The sequence below is a fragment of the Acanthisitta chloris genome, unplaced genomic scaffold (genome assembly GCF_000695815.1).
Source record: "Acanthisitta chloris isolate BGI_N310 unplaced genomic scaffold, ASM69581v1 scaffold24571, whole genome shotgun sequence".
NCBI classification, from domain to species: Eukaryota; Metazoa; Chordata; class Aves; order Passeriformes; family Acanthisittidae; genus Acanthisitta; species Acanthisitta chloris.
Window position 1 is genome coordinate 22,124 of NW_008654827.1, and position 13,719 is coordinate 35,842.

Sequence of the window (13,719 nt, forward strand, 5' to 3'; positions counted from 1 at the left end):
CAGCACTGAACAGTTCCAAAACACAGTCACAATTTCAGCTGCACAAAAAGAAGACTTGAGCCTTACTGGGAGCCCCACGAATAACCATGTACTCCATAAACAGGACCCACAGGTGAACAACTCAGAGCCAAGGGCAATCCCACAGAACGAGGAGATGGACTTCACATTCAGCACAACTCAGCCTAAAATGGACAAAAAGGAATTGCTCATCTAATAGAATTGTCTTCATGGCCCATTTCCCTGTTTCAGCAACACTTTGATGAACTGCAAGGACCTGATTTCAACCTGACCTCTTTCACTACACCTGCAGTTTTCTGGGTGCTGCTGTGTGCAGGATACTTAGATGCCTAAATACCTGATACAGGAGCACAAGCAGGTTCCCAGCCATCTAAGCAGAGTGAGCTACACCCAGAAGTAATTGCAGGGGCAGAAATGAAACAGTCAATGCAGAAAGCTGTAAGCACAGGGAAATCTATTTCTACACATGTAACCTCTACAAATCCTCAGTTTACTGTTATTATTCTATAGATTATTTGTGAGAAGAACAGCAGGGATGTAAACTGAGAAGGGGATAAATTAGATATAAGGAAGAAATTCTTCCCTGTGAGGGTGCTGAGACACTGGTACAGGTTGCCCAGAGAAGCTGTGGTTTCTCCATCCTTGGGAGTGTTCCAGGCCAGGTTGGATGGGGCTTGGAGCAACCTGGACTAGTAAAAGATGTCCCTGCCTGTGGCAGGGAGTGGAACTTGATCTTTAAGGTCCCTTCCAACCCAAACCATTCTGTGAGTTATGATTATGATATGTCCTAAAACATTCAAGTGCTTTAAGAACAATGAGCAATTACTGATTCTCTTTCTTCAGATGGGAAAAAGTTAAGGGAAGTGACTGCCTTTGTGCTCCAGAGCAAAGCCAGAGCACAGCTCTCATTCACACACATGGAAAATGCCATGCAGACACCAAGCCATGTGCCTCAGTCATAAATACATCCATCAGCAGACAAAAATCACCCACTGACGTCTTTGCATTGTTTTCCTTGCTGTAATCCCCTAGGTTGAAAAGAATTTTTTGAGGATTCCTATAGCCACATCAAACAAATGCTTTTGTGCTCTCTTCACTTCCTCATATTTGCTGTGAATTCTGCAGCAATGCCCATTTTCTGAGTGAATCCAAGTTCCTTGTTTGCTGGCAGGGTGTGTGCAGTGCTGCTCTCATTCATCTCTCACCCATCTGCTGCACACACGTAACACACACACGTGGGTGTCTGCAGCAAGGGCAATACTGTGACTCAAGGGATTTAATTTATGCCAATTACCCAATGCTCAACTGCAGAAATATGCTGAGAGTGATTGGTGCACAGGTAACCAATGTGTTAGGGATGAGCAACAGTATTTACAACATGCTGAAAGGCTTAGTCATGCAGAATTAGAAAGCAGGCTGACTGTGGTTTCTTAAGAGGTTCAGATCTGGATCACAGAGAGGGTGACAGGCACAGCAATCATCTGCCAGGCCTGGCATGAGTATACACAGTGCTAGTTACACCTGTAGAATGACAAGTTTGTAAATGCATCAGATGCTCCTCAAATTTGAAATACCTACAGAAAAATGACACATTTTTGTGCTCACCAGCCAATATCACTCCCAGTGAATGCACTAGACAGGAATTTCCTCCCAACAATATTGTTAGAAGGTTCCTCTTACAATCCTTGTGTAAAGCAGGAAAACTGTACAAAGTATTTATTCCTTTTGTGGTAAAGAGTGACTCAGTTCCATCAATACCATGGAATCAGATGCCCAATACAATGAAATCATCTGCAACAAGTAACATGTTCACTCTTCTCTCCCTGTTCCACCTCAAATCCTCCTCCCTGGCTTATCCCATACTTATACCCCCCAAATATCTGTTCAACATTAATATGTGAGATATATTACTATGTTCTCTGAAGCAGTGGTGTTCACACTGAAGTCATGAGACACTGACTCCAGTTGGGAATAAAAGCAGTGCTAAAAGACATAATCCACATAGAGACCTCAATAGCATTGCCCTTCTGTGATCAGATACTCAAGACCATGGACCATGCAGCATTTAGGGGTGAAAACTAGGCAAAACATACAGAAATCTCTAACAATGTAGGGAATTATTTATAGTCAGTTCTATGTTGTGCCTGGTTTTGGAGCTCTGTATCTAGGATTAAAGAGCTAAGAGCTCTTCTCATCTAGTTCTAGTGGCCCTTCCATGAGAGGCTTTACCTTTCCATGTTTCAAGCAGGAAAAAAAAAAACCACAAACAACAAAACAAGTCCAAAATTCTTATGCTGCTGCTGATTTGGAGCACATGGACCACTTAGAAACTGGTGCTCAAACTACTCTGTATGCTATAATGCTGATTTTTGTGTGCATTTCTATACATATATACCCATAGGAACATCCCTCTCCCAGGGTATGTGGACATGACAACCAGCACAAACAAATGGGAAGTCAGATACTGCACACACAGAGGAAGTTCTGTTCTCCTCCACAGCTGTAGCAGGACACCTCTGCCATTTCCTCTGCACTAGATTTTTCCCCCAACTGCTTTTCCATCTCTGCCTGACCCCAAGGTTCTCAGTAGTTTAGTGAGACAAAAAGGGCTGACACCAGCCCAATTCTCTCTCCAGCATCTGTGCTTAAAAGCAGAACAGGCAGCTCAGACTTTTAACTGAATTTCACTGTTCCCCAAGCAGAAATTGATATATATTGAAGAAATTGTTCCTTTCTATATGACTTGGGAGCTCTTCTGTAATTTGTTCATCTGTGTAAATCGGCTTCTGGCAAGAAAATTGAAAATATCTGAGTCAGCTTTCAGGACCTGAGCTGATTCCTTCCCCATAGATTAAGCCCAGCAACAACACTTCAGTATTTTTCTGAAACTGAAGTGCTTGAAACTGAAGTTTTTCTGAAACAAAGAGCTCTTACAGCAAACAACTTATCTGTGCCTTTCATTTTGGTTAGCAGCCATATCAGAGATGTCTACACTTCCATGAGAGCTGTCAGCATCTCCTGGTTTGGAGAGATGCACTGGTTATTTTGGGCTGGGTGTAGGGCAGCAATCCCTTCCCTGTCTGTGTCAGCCCAAAGTGCTGCCAGGACTCCACAGCCACAGCCACACTGGAGCACAGCTCCAAGGCACCAGCCTGGACATGGACAGCTGGAGAGGGATGATCACAAGGACACCTGAACCATAGAATGTGACTGCTCTGAGCTCTGAGGGCAAATTGGGTTGTGAATGGGCTCCCAGTCGCTTTCCCCAACTGGTATGTGCCACAAAGGTGAGACACAAGCTAGGGAAGGTTCCAGTACACACAGACCATCCATCAACATATGAAAGAATAGTGGCTGCAGAGTCCCAGAACCACCACAGCCTTCCTGGGAATTTCCCTTCAAGAGATGACATCAGCAGAAACTAGTGCACAGAGAGAGCATTCAAACCTATGAATGTGAGGTACAAAAGGTCAATGGACCTGTCCTCTTCTTCCTATTTTCTAAATATATGGAAGGAAAATACCCTCTAGCTGTAAAGCTACAGAATTTACTCCTTTGTGATTTGAAGACTAACAAGAAGGCCAATGGCATCCTGGCCTGGATCAGGAACAGTGTGGTCAGCAGGACCAGGGAGGGGATTCTGCTCCTGTACTCAGTGCTGGTGAGGCCACACCTTGAATCCTGTGCTCAGTTCTGGGCCCCTCAGGTCAGGAGGGACATTGAGGGGCTGGAGCAGGTCCAGAGAAGAGCAACGAGGCTGGTGAAGGGACTGGAGCACAAGTGCCATGAGGAGAGGCTGAGGGAGCTGGGGGTGTTCAGCCTGGAGAAGAGGAGGCTCAGGAGAGACCTCATCACCCTCTGCAACTCCCTGACAGGAGGTTGGAGTCAGGTGGGGGTTGGTCTCTTCTCCCAGGCAACCAGCAGCAGGACAAGAGGGCACAGACTCAAGCTCTGCCAGGGGAGGGTTAGGTTGGATATTAGGAAGAGATTTTTTACAGAGAGAGTGCTCAGGCATTGGAATGTGCTGCCCAGGGAGGTGGTGGATTCACCATCCCTGGAGGTTTTCAAGCTGAGACTGGATGAGGCACTTAGTGCCATGGAAAAAAGGTAGGGTTGGACTCAATGATCTTTGAGGTCTCTTCCAACCAGATTGATTCTATGATTCTAATACAAGCAAAAAAGAAACCCAATCCCCCAAAATAGATACAAGTTTTGGAAGGGATACAAATCCTTATGCCTCAGGGATGTGCTGATAGGGAACAGAAACACTCTACCTACTAACTTCTGAATTCCTTAAACTATCAGCAAACCATTGGCAACAACAGTGACAGATCATGGGGTCAGATGGACCTGGTCTCGTTGCTGTCAGCGATGTCACCACACACTAGAAGCTACTTGTGTGGCACAATCCTTCCAGAATTTTCCCCTGAATAAAAGCTTTCATGATTGGAGTTAAATATTTCTATAACAGAATCATTTAGGTTGGAAAAGACCTCTGAGATCATTGAGTCCAACAGTTCATGTATTTTCTCTAGAAGGTATGATAGGGTTTATATTCACTATCATACTGATTTTACTCTCAATCTCATGCACACATAAATGTTTGATGGCCTAGGACACATGACTGGCTTTAATCATGTTTGGTGAAACCTCCTAATTATACATTTATCCTAGTTGTATAGGCCATTGAGTGAGCAAGACATGTTTTAATAGCTCTAATTACAGCTTGGAGTTCTTTCTCTTTTTTTAATTAGTTAACAAAAGGAGTTAAGCCACAGTTCTTTAAAAGATTAGCTGCCAGTGATAAACCTATAATCTGCCAAATATGTGTACAACTCTGAACCATCAGATTTACTGCCTAAAGAATCATATGATCCTTAAGCTTTGGTTATTAAGCATTTGCATTTGAATGTGGAATAGCTTGTAAGGGTCTCAAGAGAAGCTGAATACATGCTGCTTTCAGATTAGGGACACATGGGCTGATGAGATCCCACAGAGAGAGCCAACCCAGGACAAATTACTACTGTGTGCTGTGTGTGCACAGCACCAGTGCAAACATGTTTAGAACTGATGTTCCAGTCTAAAAGAAGGATTTTCTAGACTACTGCAGCACCTGCACCTGTGCACTTCCCTATATGAGGATATTGAGCTAAGCTCCTATGGACTCTACGTCTTTAAACAGGACTCAACACCATGAAACTCCACATTTGAACTGAGGTTTGCCATATTGTCCTTCTTTTATTATATAAACATCATGTAAAAACCAAGGATATGGAATCAGGTTTGCATCCTTGAAAAACAGATGTGCCTAAAGCCATTCTTGCCACTAGGCAGCTAGGATTGCCACACAGAGCCTAAAATACGTGTGTGTGGAATGACAATAATCAAAGGAGAAAGCACTGGGCTTGATTTAATTTCCCTGAGTTCCTAGAGCAAACTCAGCTGAGCTGTCCTGCAGTTACACTCCTGTATTTCTGCAGCTGCCTGGGTCTTGCACAGAGCATCCAGGGTACCACAGCTCTCACAAGGGATCAGCTGGATATATGTGATATGCTGCAGGAGTCAGTGAGCAAAGTAAAACCCACAGGGCTCAAATGTCTCTTCAAGGGCTGCACCACAGAGATCCCTCTGACAGCTGCACTCACGTGCAAACATTTGCCTCTCCTGAGCAGAACCTGCATTTTCTGGCCAGGCAAACACCACTTCTTCCACTCCAGTAAGTTTTTCATGTCCTTTGCAGGATCTAAGTGGTTAAAATGACACACCACACCTTTCACCACAGCTACAAGAGCTGTTCCATTACCCATGGTGTAATCCAGACCAGGAACATGCTTTGAGTATCGATGGGGTGACTAAGAGCTCCTGCAGCTCACGGTGCAAATTCCAGCTCATTAGGTGAGACTCACTGGAAGAGCTGAGCAATGGAATGACATTACAAAAGCAGGTGACATATTTGCTTAAACACTAAATGCTCCAGTTCTCTCAGCCCTCCCAGGAATGAGGGGGTCACCTTGAAATACCTGAAAGTTTCCAAGTCAAACAGGGACACTGACACAGCATGAGGGACAAGATGACATTAAACAATGATGTGGATGTTTGAAATTCCATTCTGTGTCTGTCTGGATGATAAAGGCCACAGCAGAACAGATAAGCCTAAATACACCTTCCACCTCTGTGCAGCCCTAAAGCTTTCCAGAGTTTGAATATATATAACCCAGGCACCTGTTTCCAGTTTCATCCCTTCAAATTGAACTCTTGATGCTAAGTCCAGCTTTCATCACCATTTTCAAACTGCTCTTCTCCTCTGCATGCACAGCACAGAATCAGAGAATAGCTGAGGCTGGGAGGGAGTTTTGGAGATAATCTGGTCCATGTCCCTGCTCAGAGTGGGATCAGCTACAACAGGTGCTGTGTCTCTGGTGCATTCACCCCAACCAGGGTTTTCTTCACTCCTTTTCCCTTAAGCCTCCTTGGCCATGGGAAGTACACAAGTTCAAATGCTTGTGCCCAGCAAAGAATGCTTTTTTTAGCCAAAGGTACAGGCAGGTCACTAACCTTGAAGTGAAAATGCCCTGGGACCTTTCTTCAAGTGTCCACATATTTTATTCACACATTCACATTCATTTTATTCACAAACACTTATTATATGCTGACTGGAGGTTATAAACATGTGACAGACAAGACCACTGCAGCACACCAAGATTTAACAGCAACCTACTGAATTCCTGAAACCTCAGTACATTTGAATAATCTTTTGCTCAAGGGTCAATATTGAAACTCTTTGCAATTAAGATGGACTTATACAACAGCTTCTAAAGCAAGTCTGATTCTTGCCTGATTCTTCTGCAGCATCCATTCACACTTTGTCAAACACTTCAAAACTTCAGCTCATTTGGATGCACTGAGTGTCCCACTGGTTCTCAGCTCTAAACACCTCACCTTTGAACAATTCCCTTTTGGGAAAATTCAGCTGGTACTCAGAGCCCTGCAAGGAGAAGAGAGACTACAGCAAGCAGAAAGAGAACAAAATACATATTTAAATATAGAAATGAGCAAGGGAGATGAAGCAGAGTCCACTCACCTTTCCCTTGATTGTCTCTAGTATTTGTTAATGGCTTTGGTTCTCCCTGGTGGCCTGTTCAGGCACATTTAATTGAATGTAGAAAGTTTTATTTGGAAATGCACTTAAGATTCTGGCTGATTAAAGCATCCTTATGTTATGAGATTTATATTATTATTTAGTATATAAAAATAACCAATAAAGACTGTAAGATACTCCTTTTTCACTCATCACACTCTTCAATCAGCAACTGAAGTGTTTAACAACTGGATACCTAGAGATAGGCTCTGAAGTGAAGCACCTAATTAAGTGCTCTGGAGTTAAAAACAAATCCAAACCCACCCTGGGAGGAGCAAGACTCCCACAGGACCTCCCAGGCTGGGCAGGGAGCTGCCCTATGCTTCACAGGTACAAAGATCAGGCTCAAGATATTCTCAGCTAGTTGCAAATGTTGAATGTGAAGTTGCTTTTCAACACTAAAATTGCAGCATCTGAGATCCAAATTCCCACCACTGCTCTCCCTCCAAACCTGTGGCAATCCTGAGGGAATCTTCAGTTCCTTATCAGTCATTCTTGGGCAGGACAAAAAGAGTAAACCCAATTCCCATTCTCCAGCAGGTAATGTAATTACCAGGCACTTGGTGAGGAAGCAGCATCACCAGGTCCTTACAGCAACCTCAGCTAAGACAAAGCAGCACTGCAGCTCCCTAATTGAAGGCTTTTCATCCCATTGACCTGCCTGTGGTACAAATATTACTGACATGCAAATAGAGGGATTTACATTCTTCTCAGTGTAGTTTCTTGGTCATTAATACTGCATTAATGACAGGGGTCTGGGATGTAACTGGGACTAAGGTCCCAGATTAACTTGCTCATTCAGCAGAACCCCAACCAGTGAGGTGCCATGTGCATTGCTGCTATAAAATAGGCCTAAAAGAAAAAGGCTGATGATTTCAAATAAATCAGGTGTGCTTCACGGGCACAAAGATCAGGCTCAAGATATTCTCAGCTAGTTGCAAATGTTGAATGTGAAGTTGCTTTTCAACACTAAAATTGCAGCATCTGAGATCCAAATTCCCACCACTGCTCTCCCTCCAAACCTGTGGCAATCCTGAGGGAATCTTCAGTTCCTTATCAGTCATTCTTGGGCAGGACAAAAAGAGTAAACCCAATTCCCATTCTCCAGCAGGTAATGTAATTACCAGGCACTTGGTGAGGAAGCAGCATCACCAGGTCCTTACAGCAACCTCAGCTAAGACAAAGCAGCACTGCAGCTCCCTAATTGAAGGCTTTTCATCCCATTGACCTGCCTGTGGTACAAATATTACTGACATGCAAATAGAGGGATTTACATTCTTCTCAGTGTAGTTTCTTGGTCATTAATACTGCATTAATGACAGGGGTCTGGGATGTAACTGGGACTAAGGTCCCAGATTAACTTGCTCATTCAGCAGAACCCCAACCAGTGAGGTGCCATGTGCATTGCTGCTATAAAATAGGCCTAAAAGAAAAAGGCTGATGATTTCAAATAAATCAGAGGGATCATAAAGAGCTCTGTGTCCCCAGTGCCTGCTAGAACACTGACTTAAAGCAATTCTTTTCAGCCTTGGTCCTGGTGCAAGGCCCAGAGGAGTCCACGGCACTTCATGTGGCTGAAATAGTGGTCATTTATCCCCCAACAAAACCATTACAGCAGCTTGGCCAGAATTTATCTTCCAGAGATGTTCCCCTGAGAACATTGTGGGTTGGAAGCAAAGTGTTCCTTTTTGTTCCAGATCTGTCAGGTGGGACACACTTGCCAGCACTTACCACAAATATCTCTGGCATCATTAGGCACTATCACCATTCCCTTCCTGAGATGTCCAAAGATAACCATAACCACCAAAATATGGATTAGGAGAAATACAAGATATTTTTGCAACTGTGAAAACACTGCAATGTTCTTGACACACACAGGTTCACCAATGCAGCTGGGAATTGGGCTGGATTCACTGGCAGTACAAGGCTGCTGTGTTCCTGCCACAGATGAGTCACAAGTGAAACCTGAATCCAAGCAACCAGTTATAAACAGATCCCAGATTATCCAGAACAAACACAGGCATTGATACCTGACACCAACATCTCCATCTCCAGTAATGTCTACAGAAAGGTGTGAGATCCAGCCCCACTGACCTGATGGGCTGCCTTGGCTCACACTTTCTTTGCTTGGACCAATTCTCAGCCCAAATTGAGGCAAATCCAACAGACAGGTTGGATTGGAGGTTCTTGGAGAGTACAGTCCCATGTCCCTATCCCTGAAACCACTGCAGAAACTATGTTTCTCAGCCCCCTTTGAAAAAAGCAGCACGCAATGAGACACTCAGGGTGAATGCTCTGCCCTCGCTATATGCATTTTCAAGGGCAGAACGAGTTTGAGAGTCCATGAAGGACACATTTTAATGCAATTCCTCATAGTTTAAATGAAATTACCACAAAGTTACAGTCCCAGCAACTTTCCCCACACTGTTGGTTCTGCTGATTCTTGGCATATTTTACTCTACATATGCTAAAAATTCAAGTCGAGTGGCAGGTCAGCCCTTTCAGGCAACTTTGCTGAAGAACCATCCAAATCATTCCAAACTCACAATTGTTTTGTTCCTGCTTTCTGTTTTCATGCTTCCCTGGTTTGCTGACTCCACAAGCACCCAAGTGCTGTGTGGAAGGCTGACCTTGCACTATGTTTGCCTCTTATCTGAGATGCCTCACTTTAAGCATCACATTTCCAGAAAGAAACTGATGCATCTCCCAATTCCTTCTACCTAGCAGCTTCTTATTCATGATCTTCATGTTCCTAGTTGAAGTGTTATTAATTGACAAGGATTTGCCATGCTGCACCTTAATTTCATTCCCTCAATCCAGCCTATTTGACAAAATGACAATCCTATTAAACTATACTAAACACATTTGCATGTTTTGTGACTGTCTTCTCCTGAGACTTCGTCAATCATGTTTTCAGACACGATGATCAACTCCACTCCCAGGGATTTCCAGCTCAAAATCTATTACATGGCTTGAGATTAGTGCTCTAATTGGACATTATCTGCATTGCAAATGCAGTGGTTTGTGTAGCTTGGGAACTTTATGCATTTAAAAGAAATGTCAACACTTCAAAAGCCTAATTTAGCACCTGGTACTGTAAGACATTTCCCATCTTCCCACTATTTGCACATGACTCACAACACAATGGCCCTTTTTGCAGCCTTTATGCACCCCCCAGGAGGCCACAGGCTGTGTGGCCATTGAGGAAGCACTTACACTTCCCTACAGTGTGACTGATGCTTTGGGATCAGCAGGCACCCAGGAGCTCAACCAAAGAAAGGCTCCAATCCATACTTTTGCATCTGAACACAAGCCAGAGGCTGAATAACTCATTCCCTCTCTCCTGCATCCTGTTTTGTAGGACAATATGCACAGCCTTCAAGAACCACCAAGGCACTGCTAATAGAAAGTTTAGATTTGTTTCCAGACCTCCTAATGAGCCTAAATCTGGGATGAATGGATTGTTCTCTTTATCTGTGAGGTATCATTAACCAAACTGTCCTTGAGCTCATGCTTCTTTCCAAGGCAAAAGCCTCAAGAACACACACCATAAACTGCCTCACTCACAGCCATGCTGAGCACTTGTCATCTTACAGCCTTAAAATGGCAACATTTCTCCAGACCCATTTTTTAACATCCCAGAGAAGCATGAAGGGACAACTTCTACACCACCAACTCAGTACCCTCAATACTCAACCACCTGGAAAGCTTATTTCCAAAGGAACAGGAACACATGGTGCCATCCAGGCCCTGCAGTAGTGACTTGCTTTGCCTTCTGAACTCGTTTGACCAAGCCAGTCATCCCCACTATGGAAGCTCAGTATGTAACCATGGAGTATCACATCAGGAATGACTTGTGGTCCTCAGGGCACACCCACTACTGCAAGGATCACCTTAGGCTGATAGGAAGTTTTACAATTCCTTACTCTATATTTTAATATTTGCTTAGAAACTTACATAGAATCATGGAAACAACTGGGTTGGAAAAGACCTCCAAGATCATCAAGTCCAACCCTACCGTGGTTACTAGACCATGGCACTAAGTGCCACATCCAGTCTCAGCTTGAAAACCTCCAGGGATGGTGAATCCACCACCTCCCTGGGCAGCACATTCCAATGCCTGAGCACTCTCTCCACAAAAAATCTCTTCCTAATATCCAACCTAACCCTCCCCTGGCAGAGCTTGAGTCTGTGCCCTCTTGTCCTGTTGCTGGTCTGGTTGCCTGGGAGAAGAGACCAACCCCCACCTGACTCCAACCTCCTGTCAGGGAGTTGTAGAGGGTGATAAGGTCTCCCCTGAGCCTCCTCTTCTCCAGGCTGAACATCCCCAGCTCCCTCAGCCTCTCCTCATGGCACTTGTGCTCCAGTCCCTTCACCAGCCTCTTTGCTCTTCTCTGGACCTGCTCCAGCCCCTCAATGTCCCTCCTGAACTGAGGGGAACATGCAGCACTACTTCTTTTACTTTTTCTCCTTTCCCTCCCCCAACTGATTTTATTTAAGTCTATTTTAGGAGCATTTTCTCCCTTTCTTCCATTCCTTGACTGCTTTGAACAAGGCTGACTTTAAGACACTCAAATAATTATTTATAAAACATAATGCTAAAACATTAGAGAGACTTCCAATAAGACAGAGTTGGAGCAATAAGACATTTTTTGTGTTCCATCAGCATGCCCTGGGGTTAGGCCTCTGCTGCAGCATGACAAGCAGAATATACATTTTCATAGACAACACAAGAAGAAGGAATGTTTCCAAGACACACACAGCCTGGAAATAAAATAAATACATCTTCTTCCCTCTGCCTCCTCAGCAAATAACTGGCCCAGGTGAGATTTCCTCCTCAGGCACAACAAAAGCAGGACAGTTGGGATGCTGCAGGCAGGCACTGCTTCCAAACCATCCATGAACTGAGAGAGCAGCTGAACTTCCCTACTCCTCGACCAGGAGACTATAAATTAGAGTTTCTGCATAAAAATGGGACAAAGCTGTAAAGGTCTCTGGCCTGTAAAGATCTTTTATGCTGGCACCACGGTCCCCAGCTGTTGCCTGTAAGCATTTTCATGATTCAGTGAAACATCAAATGTGTGTTGATTGAAAAAGATGCAGGGCCTGACTCAATTCCCACAAAAACACACAAAATGTTCCCACAGGCTTCCAAAGAAGGAGCTGAATCAGAACCACAAACACATACCCTATGATAACCATTTCAACATCTTCCAGTAACTCAGATAACCAACAGCTCTCTGAAACAGGGCAGGCCATTACAGGGGCACTCACTGAGCCCATTGTGAATGAGCACTGAACTTTGAGCCTATTTCTGGATATTTTCCCAGCACAAACCTCTGTCCACCTGCTCTGAAAATGCCTGAGCTCTGGGGGACAGGTCTGACATCTCAGTGCAAGTCACTGCCTTCATTCCTGTGAACTGGCAATCACAGCCTCTGCAGCAGCACACAGGAGTGCAGGTGAGTTCTGACACTCAGCCATAGAAACATTTCTTCTTTCAGCACCCACAGCTTTTGGTTCAAATACTGTATGATTTCAAACCAATTAATGACCCAAAAGCAGGTGGCAGAGGGCAGGAGGCACTTCCAGATGGAACAGCACATGTCTGGGGTGATTTGAGAAGTTTGAACAGGTTGTGGTGCCAAACTGACCCTACCTGGGGAAGGTGAGACTTGGGAGGTGTAATCTTGATTGCTCTCAGGTCCCAGAGGGGAGAGCAGAACCAATCCTGTTCCAGACACTGCAGATGGGGAAGCAATGGATGGTAGAGATAGTCCTTATGATAGTTTCTTGAAGGATAACCTTCCTGAGTAAGGTTTGGAGCTGTGCTCTGCCTCTCTCCTGGCAGCCATCACCAGCTGTGTTTTTAATAACTCTTCCCAAATGCTTCACAGATACACAGACACAGATACTGGATGGAAAAAAACCAACACTCTGAGCAGAAAATACAACACTTCCATTTCTGATAACACCTAAGAAAAACTGCCTCCTCACAAAGATTGGCTTTTTGGGGCTGATGCTCTGAGAACACCTTAATCTGGTTTACATTTATAGTTTCCCTTGGAAGAGTGACAGGTAGGAAGGGACAAGGTAGGAATATAAAGCAGCCAGGAGACAAACACATGACAGTAATTCTGCACTGTTTCAGTGAGCTGCAGCTATTTCAGCTATAAAAATCTTTTCCCATCTCTTCTGTCCCAGGTCAGCAAAATCTGAGGGAACAATGAGCACCCAAGATTCAAGAGTTCAAATCATTACACTTGTCTGTGCAAGAGAAGATGTTGTTCTTACAGGAAAACAGTTTCCCATACAGTGTTTGGAATCAGCTGTGCTGAAGATGAGAGGAGACTTGACAGATGCACAAAATACCCTAAGACCAGCTCATGCTTCATTATGAAATGAACGAGCAATAGTGTATTTTTCCTACAGGACACCTCATATAATCCATATTAAAAATGCAAGATAGGAATAAAAGCACTGGGAATAGAACTGGGAAGGAGTAGCAGGTGCTTTCTTGCTGGAGAGGGGCCAAAGAAACGGTGCCTTTCAATTCCCATAGA

General features: G+C 44.2%; 1 protein-coding gene across 1 annotated transcript in view; it reads right to left on the reverse strand.

Moving 5' to 3' along the window:
- SPNS2 (spinster homolog 2 (Drosophila)) overlaps positions 1-13,719 on the reverse strand; it is a gene marked incomplete at both ends in the record, with an annotated part of 64,698 nt that overhangs the window by 21,622 nt on the left and 29,357 nt on the right. The gene's annotated exons all lie outside the window — the stretch shown is intronic.